Source organism: Prinia subflava (assembly GCF_021018805.1).
Source record: "Prinia subflava isolate CZ2003 ecotype Zambia chromosome W unlocalized genomic scaffold, Cam_Psub_1.2 scaffold_33_NEW, whole genome shotgun sequence".
In the NCBI taxonomy this organism is placed as follows: domain Eukaryota; kingdom Metazoa; phylum Chordata; class Aves; order Passeriformes; family Cisticolidae; genus Prinia; species Prinia subflava.
Window position 1 is genome coordinate 704,486 of NW_026960610.1, and position 15,498 is coordinate 719,983.

The window sequence follows — 15,498 nt, forward strand, 5'->3', positions numbered from 1 at the left end:
GTCTCTGGGTTTCTGCTCAAGACTAAAGGATTCTCTTCACATTTCTCTTCCCGTTCCACTTGCTGCTCGGTGAAGTAGACTCTACAAAGGAACTTATCAAAAGTTTAAAACATACTATTTTTTCCTCAACATTCTGCTTAAATTTACACTCAGCATTCCTCCCCTCTCCTTTTGCATCATGGAGGTTATTTCAATTTTTTGGAGATATAAAACATAACATGAGTACTATAAGGCATGACAAAAGACTTCTATAAAGAAATGCTCAACACAAAGGAAAAATTCGGCATACTAATGAAAATGAAATGTGATTATCAAATCATTTTTGCCATCACCTCAGAGACTGCAAACTGCTGAAACACTTTCCTTCAGTGCAGACCCCAATATTCTTTCCCGGGCAAGACATCAGGTCTCACGACAAAGTTGATTCAGCTGTTATATTAATAAGATCAAATTGCCAAGTCAAAATAACTTGCATATTATTTTTTGGAGCAGAAATCTCTGGGCTTTGTTGGCAAACAGCATCCGTCCAAGTTAAAATCAGAGTTTGGCCAGAACTCAAACTTCAAGTTGGAGTGATGCTCTTTAGCACATTCTCCAAATAAATCCTCTAACAACAATGAGCATCAAATGCCCCAAATACAACAAACTGTCATAACGTTTTTACATAAAAGAAACATTTAAAATTTAAGATGAAAAATTGATCAGATCACTCAGGAGCTCGTCTTTTCTGGAACTTTTCTTGAAAACAGTTGAATACCAATTGGAACAATCACAGGATCAACAGCTGATGGAAAAATCATCAATGATGCTTCAGGTATCTCTCTCTAAGACCTTCTGAAAAACACTTAGAGATTTAACAAACTGAAATGCAATGTCTCTACTCACACAAGAGGTACCAAAGCAAGCCCAAAATCTCACTTCAAGTGAAATGCATAACACAGTTAAAAATTCAAATGAAATTTCAAAAGGACATGCTAAAACATTGCATAAAACATACAAGATTGATTATAAAAGAGACAAATTATATACTTAAAATGAAACTTAAGAAAAAATTTTGACTTGCACTTAATAATACAACTACATTTTTCAACAACAGCATTTATGAAATACTTAAATGTTTAAAAAACAAATAGAAAAGATTCAAAATTACAAACGCCTTTTTGAAAAACCCTATAAATAAATGACAAAGCATAAAAGCTTAACTGTAATATTAACTTACAAGTACTATCAATTTTTGTATATGTTTCCATACTATATAATCAATGTATCAATACTTAACATGTTAAATTGCATTTCAAAACTCTCATACACTTATTAATTTAAAATGAAACACAAAAGACTGAAACAATTCATAACCAACAATAAAATCAGGGATCTAACAAATTGTATCTTCTCCTCAAATCTTATTTATCAATGTTCCATCATCATCATTTCAGTTGAAGCTTTCTTTGTTGAAGAAAAATAACTAAACTTTGCAAATTAAACAAACATACCTTCTATAAATTGTAAATCACCTTTTAAATCAACAAAGACTTGAATTCAACATAAATAAAGCTTGATAAAAAATCTACAACTTGCAGTAACCTTATAAAATCCACATATAATAAATCAATAAAATATAAATTAATTACTAATTAAACTTCATGAAACTCAAATACAAACTTAATTTAAACTCATCAGGGCCCAAACTTGAAATAAATTTTAGAATGATATATTTAACAATATGTAACTTAAACTCGAACCAAACCACACAGAAATTTCAACATCAGTAAAATGTGGAAACAACTTAGATTAACAAATAATTATTAACTCTGGCTAAAAGCTCATCTTCATTTCATTTTCTATTTTATCTTCTTTATGATAGGATGTCCCTTTCTCACATTTTGTGTTTCTCACACAATGACGGATTGCTTCACAACAAAGGGACAAATGATTGTATTTTCTTCTTCTGATCTTTTCTTACAATGTTCACATGCTGTTCTGTTGAATCACTTGTTGAAGTGCTGTGAGAATTCCTTCATCCCGGGCTTGGAGGATCCTTTCAAGCTGGTTTCTTCAGATGCCTGCCTGCACTGATGTGCTTTGCTGAGGTGTGTCCACTTCACTGCATGCTTTCACCATCTCTGCCTTCACCATCTCTGCCTTCACCATCTCTGCCTGAGACGGTCGACCAGGCATTGCATTGACGATGCATCTGCATTCTGCGTTGGCATTTCCAAACGCAAGGAATTGAAGCAGGTGTAGCTTTGCTATTTCATTGTTTACTTGCCTGTTCATTGTCTTGGTGAGGCAACCAGGGAATGACATGAAAGACTTTGAAGGTCCTTGCTGGATTATTATATATGTATATATATATATTATATATGTACAGATGTTTTCAGGTGTTTCAATCGATGGAACTTACAAAATTGTTTTTTTGTGGTGTACTTCTGATGTCTGCCTGCACCTGTTGTGGCAAATCCCTGGCTTGAATTTTGGCTCTGTCATGTGGTATGTCCCCTGCCACCTGCAACATGGTGAGGGTTGCATTCACTCCCTGCTATTTGTTCCTTAGTTCATCGAGGGCTTTCCTCCATTTAGCATTCCTTCAAAAACTGTTTGAAGTACAGAAATTTCAAACCCTTTTCTCGCATGACTTTCTTTCAGTCTCTGAGCACATCATGATACAATTGCCCCATCTTGAGTTTGAATCCTGTAGATCATAGGTCATTGGTAACACAATACTTTCCATGCTTCACTATATCACAGTTTTTCTCTTTCAATGTTTTCTTTTTGATTTCTTTGCAGTCTGTTATAACTCTTTCATCCTGTGGATTTGCAGGAATGTGATTCAATTGCTATTACCATGATGCTCTTCTATTTTGGAGCTTGCTAACATTTCTGACTTTTCTCCCTCTCCTGGATGAGGAGTGGATATTGTAAATCATTTTCCCCCTCCTGTATGAGGACTGGGGTATTACTTTCTCTGTGCTGCACATAATACCTATGTGGCACGGTGAAGGAAAATCACGGCTGAACTTGCCGCTGACCCAGCAGGTAGCCTTGATGTAAATGTGTAGGAATTATTTGCAGAGGATTCAGAAAGGGTGTGACTACCTTATGCTGGAAGGGGTGATTGAGGGAAATGCATTGCTAAATTCGGATAAAATTCCAGAGCACAGTCTTTCAACTGAAGAAATAATTGCTTTTTTTTCTATATAAAAAAAATCTTTTGAAAATAAAGATGATTGTGATTGAGTGGCAAAAGAAGCTTGGGCTACAGTCCAAAAATCATGTGGAGTTTGAACTGACTTGCTGTCACCAACGGTGAATATTTGCTGCTGCTTCTGAGCTAGCATATCTTGAACCTTGCTGTCTTCGGGAGTTAATGAAGGCTTCCTTTGTTACTATTTTGTTGTTACTATTTTGTTGTTCCCCCCCTTAGGGAGAGGGGGAAGGGAAGGGGAGAGAGGGAAGGGGAAAGAGGGAAGGGGAGCTTCCGGAGACCTCCCGGGCAAAGAGAGCGAGCCCACTTCCCCCTGCACTCTTAACAGGGAGTTTCAAAGTAGGCGTGGTAAGCTTCTCTAGCCAATGAGGTTACAGATACACGATACTGCAGGGAAGTTACAGACTTAGGATAAACCGTACACTTTCCAGGGGTGAGCCAGAGCATACCATTTCTATAAAATGCAATTCTACACCCACTCTGCTTGTATAAATTTTCATTTGTCTTACTTATTTGTGTCTGGGTTTCAAATCTGGCCAAAACTTAAAAAACTTTTCTTTCTCTATCTTTTTCTTCAATTTCATTATTTTAGATAATTTATCTGTTTTCCCAAAATGGCCAGATTCTCCTGTAGCTAATTCAGGGTCTACCGGCATTACAGCAACTTGCATACCTTGAATCACAGAGTGGATAAGCCAAATAAAGCATGGAATTAAGAAAGGTAAAAACAACAACCCAGTCAATGAACACAGTATTGTAAATCCTGTTTTCTTCCACCAAGACCCTCCTCCAAACAACTGGTCTCACTATGAAGCTTGAATGATAGAATTCTATTGTTGAACAGGCATTTGTTTGTTACTTAAATATCTCTCAGGTTTTTCTGGCTACCACCGATTTTAGAGAAATTTGTGGTATACATTCCTCTGCAAGGGGTTTCCCCTACCTTTGTCCTAAAAGCTTTCCCTTTCTTGGCTATGCATTCTTGGCCTATCACTACATTTGTCAATACCCATCCTTCTGGCCGTTCCTCAGGTTTTGTAATTCCTGTTCCGTTCCACTTTAAAATTTGTGCTACTTCTAACCCTTCTCCTCTCCAAGACCATTGCTCTGTCATTTGGGTCCCACCACAAATCCTAAATTCCTTGTCATCCAAAACTCTCTTCCTTGCTCTTCACAAACACTTAACTGACTTTCATCATAACCACCTTTGTTTATATGGGTGCGACCAACAAAGGATACCATTGTGACTCCTCTCCATTTCACTATGGTGACATTGGTGACAATTGTCAATTGCCATGTCAGTGCTTACACACATGATCAGGTATATAATGAGAGGTCCAGTATGACATGCCTTTCCACCCCTCCAACCTATTGGGTTGCTGCCAACAGTTGGGATTTCCATCTTCTTGGTGGCAAAGGCAGAGGTCAGTCTGGTCTTGCCCTCTATTTATTCTTACCTGTGAATTGTTGCCAGGCCCACTGAAGCTTAGCTCTGTGCCACTCCCTTACTTCAATTTGGTATCTGTCTGGTATCCAGTTGTTGTAATCACATTCAATTCTTTCCAACTTTGCTTTTGCTTCTTCCTGCAGGTCAATACCAGCTTGTGTCCCATGCAGCCAGGTCCCCCACCAATCTTTATCACTTACTTTGATGTATCCTTTTTCTACTGCAGCCCTTAGTATTCTGTCTCTTTCTCTATCCCATCTCTACAATTCCAGCAAAGGGTATTAGGGATCCTCACCCCCAGTCAGTTTGTATACCACAATTTGTGACACTCAATGCACCTGAAACAACCCCAGGGAAAACATTTACAGTTCTGGGTAGGACATTTCCCTTTTCTTGGAAGGTTCTGATTCTGAAGCCTCAGGTACAAGCATTTCTGAAACATGTGTCAATCCTTTTTATGTCTTATTTTCAGTTCTCCAGGACCAGAAGAGATTTTCCACTGAGTCTCGGCCGGTGCCCCTGTCAGTGGTCCCTCTGGTCCTTTAATCGTGATGCTTGGGTCCAGACTTTCTCTGCAGTCCAGATGGCTGTATCAGTAGTTAAGGGATTAAATATGGGCCTTCCCATTTAGGAGATAAGGTCTCCTCTTTGCAGCTTTTAACCAGCACTCAATCATCTGGTTTTATTTTATGTATGCTAAATCCTAGAGGGGTAGATTGAGCCAATATTCCTTTTTCCCTCAACTCTAATACATGTTGTCTAATTGTTTGGATATATTTTTGAATAGTCATATCTTCAACTATTACTGATGTTTGGGGTATCTCCCAGGAATACGGCATTCCATAAAGCATTTCATATGCTGATAGCCCAGTATCTGCATTAGGAAGTTTTCATATATTAGGCAATGCTAAAGGTAAACATTTTACTCAGGACATTTTTGTTTCAATCATTAATTTGGTTAAATGCTGCTCTATAGTTTGGTCCTTCTTTTCAACCCTCACAGAGCTCTGAGGGTGCCAAGGGGGTATGTGTCCTGGTTTGAGGGGAAATGAGTTTTTTCAGGAAGCTGAGGTCAAACCAATCAGTGGTCAGTGTACCACATCCCCTTTATTGGCACCTTCGGTGACCACTGAGAGGTTGGACACCCCTCTGAGGACACAAGGGGTTAAAAGCAAGGCCTCCCAGAGGGACTTCCTCTTTTCTGGCTCCGCTTTCAGGAGAGGAGCATCCTTCTCCTCTCCCCTGCCCAGCCTGGCCAGGCTGGGTGGGGGAGGGGGGCCAGGTAGTCAGGCTGAGGTAGGCCTCGGGCCCCAGGGAGGGGAAAGAGAGAGAACAGGACTGGAGCTGAGCCAGCCCCATCCAGGATGGAGGGGTGGAGAACTTTGGAGGTGCCTTCCATCCCCCGATCCCCGTCCCCCCCCCTCGTCCTGTCTCCCTCCCCCCCAGGGAGAAGGTGCCGAGCTGCGAGCTGTGTGTGGGAGCTGCCGGAGTCTGAGAGTGCCTGAGCCTGTGGCCTTGCCGGGAGACAGAAGCTTTTAACTCTTTCTAAGGCAGAGGAGAACTGTTCCCAGACATTGATTCTCATGGTTGGTGGTTTCAGAAGAGAGAGGGATGGCCTGGGACCGAGGTGGTAAAGCACGATTGGAAAAGAACCCCTCGATTGCGAGAGATGAAGAGGAGTGGCCTTTTGGGCTGGACTTTTCTTGCGTAATGCTAGCCATAGATGGACCCTGGACTCTCCTGAGCATAAATAAGACTGTATTTAGGTAGATGTTTTTTGGCTCAAAACCAAAGACTTTGTGGCCTGTTCTTGGAACCCTCGCCCTCAGGGGTAAATGTGTGGGGGACTGCTTGTCCCAATATGAGAAGATGGCTGGTTTTTGGTACTTGGACAAACATCCTTAAAAGAGCCCTATTGCAGTTTTGGTCCATAGACGGTGGTGAGAGCACTGGACATAGAAAGGAGGGTATCACCCTGGTAGAATTCTCTGGGTGGTGCCATGGGTGACATGGGAACACAGGAAGATGGACCTGTGTTTCCTGTGGGGGGTCTGTGATGCGAGAGAGACTCCTCTCTCCCTTGATGAATTGAAGATTGTTTTTTTAAGGGATGATGACTGGGATTGGGAACCCAGGGTTGTGGAAGGCTTAAGCAAGTAGATGAGGGTAATGTGCTAGTGTTAACTGTTGAGCATGTAAGGGATGGAAATTGGGGGGAGGAGAAGAAATGTTCTGGGAGGTTTTCTTTTCTGCTTTTGGGTGTTTGGGTTTTCTTTTCTTTTCTATTGTCTGTTGTTATGTAGTTTAATAAAGTTTTCTTTCTATTTCAAGTTTTAGGCCTGCCTTGCTCTGTTCTTGACCACATCTCACAGTGGTTTATTAGGAAAAACAAACACTCATGGGTGCACTGGCAACCCATGACAGTATGGTATTCCCAGGAAATAGCCATGGCTTGTGCTACCCCTTTGATGACACTAGAGGTAAAATGGGAGCCTTGACCAGAATCAATGGCTCGAGTAACCCCAAATCGGGGAATAATTTGTTCTAATAGTATTTTAATTACAAATTTGGCCATGGTCCTTACAGCTGGGTAAGCTTCTACCCAGTGAGTTAGTTGATCTACTACTACTAACAGATACTTCTACTTACTGACCTTTGGAAGCTCAGTATAATCCACCTGAACTCTTTCAAAAGGTTCATAGGCTATTTTCTTACCCCTCCCCCCTGTTGGGGTTTGCCTCATTACCTTTTTGTTGACTTTCTGACAAGTTACACACCCCCGCGTTACTTGCTTTGCTATTTCAAAAATCCCAATACACCCATAATATTTTAAAAAATGATCACACAAGGCTCTGGTTCCTCAGTGAGTATGCTGATGTAATTGGCTCAAAATATTTTGTGCATGGGCTTTGGGCAAAATTTCCCACCTATCTAAGAGTACTCATTTTCCTTGTTCTTTCTTAGTATCTAATTTCTTCATAGCTTCTTCCTTTTGGGAACTATAAATTTTATTGCAGTTCTCTTTGAACTTTTGTTATTCAACTGAATTGTTTCCTTCAATTCAAAAGCTGCCTCTTTTTGCAGCTTGGTCAGCTATGTTATTTCCTCTTGCTAAATAGCTTATGCTTCTTTGGTGACTTTTTACATGTGCAACAGCTTTTTTTTTTTTTCCTGGTCCTTTTAATGATTCAAGCACTTTAAGTATTATTTCTTGATAGATCAACCATTTTCCTTGGGTATTGATCAAACTTCTCTCTTTCCAAATCTTCTAAAAGTATACTTCTAAAAGTATGTACAACTCTAAAAGTACACTTTGTATAGTCTCCACTTTGTCTTTTAACAGTTCTAAAGCCTGGTATAATGCATATAACTCACAGGCTTGTGTGGACCAGCTGGAACTTAACCTTTTCCTTTCTACTATCGACATGTTTCCTCCCTCTACAATTGCATATCCTGACCTCTGCTTCCTTTCTAATACTTTGGAGGAGCTATTGATGAAATATTTATCCCCTTCAGATAATTTTATTTCAGTTAAATCTAGTCTTACTTTAGTTTGTAATTCAATTAGCTGTACACAATCATGAATCAGTTCTCCAGTTAACTTCTCATATAAAAATTTTGCTTTTTGACTCTACTTTTTTTTTAAATCTATTGCCTACAATGCTTTAATAGCCTTAACAGTTGTCTTATCTCTCCCTTTGTTCTGGGAGAAGGTAAGGCAAGTATGCCCGATACTCATTCGGGGTCCAGTTTCTTTGTTCCTTTACTTAACTAATGACCCAAATATTTCATTTCTGCTTCTGCAAATTGGACACTGAAGTTTTCAAACCCTTTTTCTCTAAGAAGTTTAATAGCTTAATTTTGTCTTCTCTTGGGCTCCAGGAACTGATCTAGTCTATCAGACATCCCCATTTCTTTTTTTTTTTTAAAGCTCTCACATCCCCAGTGTTCAGTGGTACTGATTCATATCTAATAGCTGTCCCCCCCTCCCCCCTTGGTATCTTACTATCAGTACCTTTCTTAATGGATACAACTGGCCCCTTTTGCTCTCATCATCACTATCCTTGCACCTTTCTGCCTGAACTGTCTTCCTGCTTCTATGTGCAGGTGGTGAATCTGGAGGACGAGGCAGAGCCATAGGGGCTTCAGGTGCAAGCGGTGCCATAGGGGCTTGAGGTGCTGGGTTAGGCACCTCTGGTGGAGCAGCTGGAGTCATAGGGGCTTGAGGTGCTGGGGGTGCTGGATTAGGCACCTCTGGTGGGACAGCTGGTTTTGGTAGATAAGGAGGGGGGAGGTTGTGTAAGTGGTCCCATGGATTCTTCTCCTTTTCGGTTTTTAAAGCATAGAGGGCAGAAGGCCAGGACCCATGCCATAAAGCAGCATAATCACTCTCTTCTTGGTTAATTGGATCCTTTTTATTTACACAGGCATTCAGGGCCTGACAGATCCACCCCTCTGATGACCCGTACATTGGCCAGTACAAATTATCAGGTCGTATCATTTCTTTAGTCCATTCCATCATACAGCATTGTATCATTTTCTCTTTACTTTTTTTTTTTCTTTCCTGGATTCACATTCATCCTAAAATTTTAACATTAACCCCAGGGGACTGTCCTGTTGTAAAAAGCTCCCTCTTTTCCCAGTACCTTTAGTACCTCTATTTTCCTGTTGGTTTATACCAACCCCTGGGTCCTTGCTTTGGCATTGACCCATCCTAAGAAATGGGCATTCCCTCACTTGCCTCGACCACACTCTTTTTGACTTCAGTAATGAAAGGACTTCCTATTTTCTCACTTGTCTAGGATTTCTTTAATAAAAAGTCCCTTCAACCAATACCACTTCCCGCCTCTGATTTACTATGAAGAAATCCTCCCCAATTATTGCCGCATCCCGCCCCCGACCTTTTTATATAAAAGAATTCCCTTTTACCTCCACTCGCTTCGTTCCTTCACCTGCCGCTCCCCTTGTGGGGAAAATGGAACCGAGGTTAGAAGAACTCCACAATCACTTCGTGGCCAGGCCACGTCTCACACACACACCACTCGCACTTTCACACTTGTGTACCCATTCTTAGCCCACCTAACCAAGCGATACTTACAGCCTCCTTTTCTCTCCTGGGTCTCTGTGCACGAGTTATTACAGGTGAATTTTACTGCAGTCTTATGCGGGAGCTCAAAGTTCTTTGCTCACAATTTACCTCAAGGATCTCCTTTTCCTTGAAAGATTACCCAGTCACTCAGGGCCACCTGAGGCAAGAGCCTCCAAGGTCGGGCACCTCCCCGAGTTCAGGGGCCTCTCCCAATGGATTGGAGATACCCGCATTCTCCACCAAATTGTTAGAAATGAGATGCTTGACCTGGTCAATATATCAAGCAGCAATTCAATTTAATAATTGATTAATTAGCATGGTAAAGTGTGAGCAAAGACAGCTCGCTGGGTGCAGTCGGAAGAGAAAATCCTTCCACAATGACGTTAAAAATTAGAAATAGAAACTGCTGAGAAAAGCTTATGAATATAGCAAATAAAATACCAGCAAGCCCAGCAATCGGTGTGCAGTCGGAAGGGAAAATCCTTCCACTGTACCCAGCATGCTGTCTTTGCTCACACTTTACCATGCAAATTAATCAGTTATTAAATTGAATTGCTGCTTGATATATTGGCCGTGTCAAGCATCTTATTTCTTACATTTTCAGGAGGATTTGTCAGCATTTTATCTGTTTTAGAAACCAAGCATGTAATCAGAAATATCCTGTGGACCACAGCCAAGATCTTCACAGTGGAGAGTGTGAGGTTAGGCTATGATTCGTGTCAGATAAGAAATATGCATTATGATGGGATTGTGACATAGGACCAGTACAAAGATAAATTTTGAGAAACTGCCAATTAAGAGGAATGATAACTGAACAAAATGTTGTGGTTATTAAACAGAATGGTTAAACAAAGATGTAACTATATGAAACTGCTTATACAAGCTAGGCAAAACTGCCATGAAAAGAAGCCAAAGGTCAGCAAAGGGTGAAAGATAAAGACTCCGGCCCCCCCAGCAGCCACCAGAAACAATGAGGAATGGAAAATAAACATCACATTGAAGAATGGAAACCCAACCTCATAACAGAGAATAGAAACTGGGAGGGGACTACTAACATGAACATGTATAAATACCTGCAACACTAACAGTTGGTGTGCATGTAGGTGGAGTGGTGACTCCCCATGCACCCAGCGCTGCATTGCCCACTTTTTGTCGAACACAAAATTATTAAATTGCCTAATTTGAAAATAGAATAAAGGAGTACACCTCCTCATTTATAACAAGAGGATGGCAGCAAATTGAAGAACTAATTTCTGAGTCACAATTCCATCCATTCAGGAAGGCCACACCTTCTCACTGTTAGGAAGTATGAAAAATTAAAGGAGAACATCTGTTTCTTTTTAGCACCACCCTCAAGTCAGCTCTACTAGACAGAAGAGTCTTAGTGTGATGCATTTATTCAACAGACATGGGACATTCACGAAAGCTGGCTTCACCACTCAGAATTTCTCAAGGAAGAACTGAAGGACAACAAGAGGTACCATTACAGAGCTTGCTTGGGCCTCCCAACACGCAGAAAACCCATCCCATGAGCAACAGCGAGTGTCTACTTGGTTATAGTGATCTCCAAATTCACACCTGACATAAGTACTAAGAAATGGTGTGGATGTCCCCTTTAAGGGACAAGAGTACAGTGGCATTCCTCAGGCAGGGAAATGCCAGGACAGTGGAGAAACTGGTTGTCTTGGGTTGAAAAATGTAACCAAAAATGTGTATTCTATTTTCATCTATTGAAACTGTTTGGGAGCTATTGTTCTTTATCTCTTGTAACTCTAGGGGGGGAAGAAGGCGGATGTCTTCTGTTAATGAGACAACTGATAACACCAGATAAGGCAGTGCCTTCTTATCTCTTCCTCCACCCATCCTCCTCTGAGGGATGTCACCTGTGAATGGGCCACTTAAGGCCTCTCACATGACTGATAATGTTACTTCATTGCATTGTGAGATGCTCCACCCAGTGGGAGGAGCCAAAGCATTTCCACCAGGATAAAATCAGCAATCCCAAACACCGAGATAGCCGGTTTTCCACTGAATTCTCAGAGGAAGACTGGACCCATCTCACCAGCACTGGACCCTTTTATCTACAGGATCATCTCTACTTCACAGAACAACATCTGTTACTCCAGGAAGACTTATTTGGACTGCTTCCTGTGGAGTCCCTTGTGCCCTTAAAAGAATTCCCAACTGCCTTGCCTTGGAAAAGTGAAGATTAAAGATACCCCTTCCACATGTAACAAGGTTTCCCCCCATGGTTCTTTGCAAACATTTTGCAATCTGCTCCCTGGGTTTCCCAATGTCCATCACCTTCCCATGGTGTCCCCTTCCCCTGGTTCCCCATTGTCTGTAGGGCCTGGGGTCCAGTTTCTTTCTTCTCTATGGTCACTTGCCCCCTTGCCCTGCCCCTTGTACCACCCAAAAAACCTGAGACACTATATGACCAAGAAAACCACATGGTCCTTCCTCTTTGCGGCTCCAGATGTCCCTTCGGCACATGAGTAAACCTCGCTGGAACTAATCTGTGGCTGAGAGCCTTCTGCCTTTCTGTCATGGGTTAGCACTGGCTAGATGTTAATGCACCTATGAATATATGTTTTTTCTCTAACAACTACTGTGGGATGTGATCAGGAACAGAGCAGAGCAGGCTTAAACTTTGAAAACAGAAAAACAAAACTTTATTACATTACATAAGAACAGAGATAGAAAACTCTAAACACACACAGAGACAGAAATAAAAACTTCTCAGAACATTTCTTCTCCTCTCCCAGTTTCTACTCTTTACACATTACCCTCCATAGACCAAACCTTTGGGTTTTAAATCAAACAATCACCACTCAAAAAAACCAAACCAATCTTCAATTCAGCAAGGTAGAGAGGAGTCTCTCTTGCACCACAAACTGCTCCTCAAGAAACGCAGGTCCACTCTTTGTGTGTTTCTATGTCACCCGTGGCACCGCCCGGAGAAGTCTGCCAGGGGACACTTTTTCTTTCTTATGTCCAGTGCTCTCACTACTGTCTATAGGCTAAAACTGTATACAGGGCTCTTTTAAGGATGTTTTCATGCCGAGCTCTCCCCATCTTTCCCCTGGGGCCAAGGGTTCTAAGAGCAGGTCTCCTCTGAGGGCAGAGGGCTTCACCACACCCTCTCCTTTCTCTTCTCTGTTTGCTCCACTCTTCAAGTGTCAGTCACTGTAGTAAAGTCGAGCCAGCGGCATCTACTCAAAAATGCAGTTTATGTTTAAAAGAGACTTGAGTTCAGTCTATGGCTAACATTATGCAAGAAAAGTCCAGCTCAGAAGCCACTCCTCTTCAATTCTCTGCCCATCGGCTTCTTTCCAATCGTGCTTTATCATCTCGGTCCCAGGCTGTTTTTTTTTTTCTCTTCTGAAGCCACTAGCCATGAGAATCAATGTTTGGGAAAAGTTTCTTTCTGCCTCAGAAAGAGTTAAGTTTCTGGCTCCCGGCAGGGTGCAGGCTCAGGCACTCCCAGGCTTGGCAACTCCCACGCGGCTGGGCATCTTCTCCCGGAGGGGGGTGGGGGGGGAGACACACGGAAGGCACCTCCACAGTTTTCCACTCCTCCATCCTGGATGGGGCAGCTCAGCTCCAGTCCTGTTTACTCTCTTCTCGCCCCAGGGCCCCAGCTTACTTCAGTTCAGCCGCGTGGTTCTCCTCAGCCCGGCCACCTGGCTCCCCTCCCCTACTCAGCCTAAAGCTGAGCAGGGGAGAGGAGATGTTTCCCTGCCGAAACCGGAACCCAAAAGAGGCCGAACCCCCCTGGAGTCCTGCTTTTAACCCCTTGTGTCCTCAGAGGCATGTCCAAACCTCCAAGTGGCCAATCCAAGTGCCAGCACAAAACCTGATCACTGATTAGCCTGCCCACATCCCCCTGGAAAAATTCACCTTCCCCCCCAAACCACGACACTCTCCTTGCTTGAGCTAGCCAGTAACATGTGTGGATGTGTGGCTTGATTGCTTTGCCTGAATCTTCTCAACCAGTTTCTCCACTGGAGAGGCTGACTGGGAGATAATTAGGCTGCAGCCACACACCGAAAAGACACAATGTTACAGCTTCCAACACCCTGACAACAGGGTGTCAGGTCGTATCTCGGACTCTTTCAGGGTTTTCTAGGACTTTTGTTTGTTTGCTTGTTTGTTTTTTGTACTACTGCATTTGTAATTTTTGAATATTCCTAGTAAACAACTGTTATTCCTATTCCCATTCCCATGTTTTTGCCTGAAAGCTCCTAATTGCAAAATTGTAATACTTTGGAGGGAGGGGTTTTTACATTCTCCATTCCAAGAGAAACTCCAGTTTTCCCTGACAGATACCTGTCTTTCCAAACCAAGACACTGGTGAGGAGCCAGCAGCTCTCATGAAGATTCTGACAAGGCCTGGACATTGCCAGAACAATGGCAGGAGATTTAGACATGGCCTAATAGAAACACGCTATTGGTTGGCAAGGGGAGCAAGGCACAGAGCAAGAGGCTGGGTTAGTTCCCAAATCATTGACTGACAGAACTTGCCAAAGAGAATCTGGCAGGATCCTACATCTGCCTTCCTGCTCTTACCATTTTCCCTTTCCAAGCAACAATTATTCTGGGCAGCTGTAAGAAGGGCTGAGTAGAGGTGAGTTACAGAATGAGAAGTCAGTAGAGAGGAAGTGACACTTCCCTCTTCAATCTGTCTCAGAATCCCTTTCCTGATCAGCCTGAAGTTTGCACCTGTACAATGAACTCTTGCAACTCAAGAGAAAAAAATGAAATAAATTGCACTGAGTAGACTTCTTACCTCCAGGCTTAAATCATACTGAACCTTAGTGTTTCTACTTAACAGCTATAGATCCCCAAATAATAGTCTGTGGTTTAACCCCAGCTGGTAACTAAACATCACAGAGCTGCTTGCTCATTCCTTCCCCACCACCATGGGATGGGAGAGAGAACTGAAAGTATATAAAAAAGTGTAGTAATATTAAAAAATAAATAGAATAATAGTAACAAAATGGGGAAAAATAATGAACTAAGGAAAAAAACTATGAAAGACGAGTGATACAAATGAAAACAATTACTCACCATTTGCCAACCAATGCCCAGCCATGTGGAATTGCATTTTATTTAAATGGTATGCTCTGTCTCACCCCTCGAAAGTGTAACCTCCCCTGCAGTATCGTGTATCTGTAATCCCATTGGCCCGAGAATCAACCTGCGCCCACTTCGAATCTCCCTGTTAAGGGTGTAGAGGGAGGGAGCTCTCTCTCTTGCTCCAGAGGCCTCTGGAGGCTCTGCCGCTCTCCCCTTCCCTCTCTCCTTCCCTCTCTCCCCCTCCTTCCTCCCTCTCCCTCAGTAACTATGCTGCCTTCCTGGAGTCGGACTCCAAATAAATCCTCATCTAAACAGCACCTCACCAGCCGTCTGAAGTCTCTTTGCCTGTCTGCATGCAAATACCAGCGAACATAGGGCCTGGGGGGCCCCCCAGGGAACCCCCCATGAGGACCCCCCCAAATCCACACTGCAACACAGCCAGTCCCTGAGCAGTATCTTCCCTTCTGCCCCAACCAAATATACAGGTTATTTTTAAAGTAAACAGTAGCTCTCACTTAATTACAATGTCTGATTTTTGAGGGGCTGTACATGGCCTGTGCCCTGTCTCTGCTCTCTTGCAGACTATACCTGTGGAAGTCTTCTACAGACTGGAGTCCAGCAGGCTGATTCAGAGGTAAATGTTATTACTATTCTGTTTTAGCAAGCTTTTCCATTCCA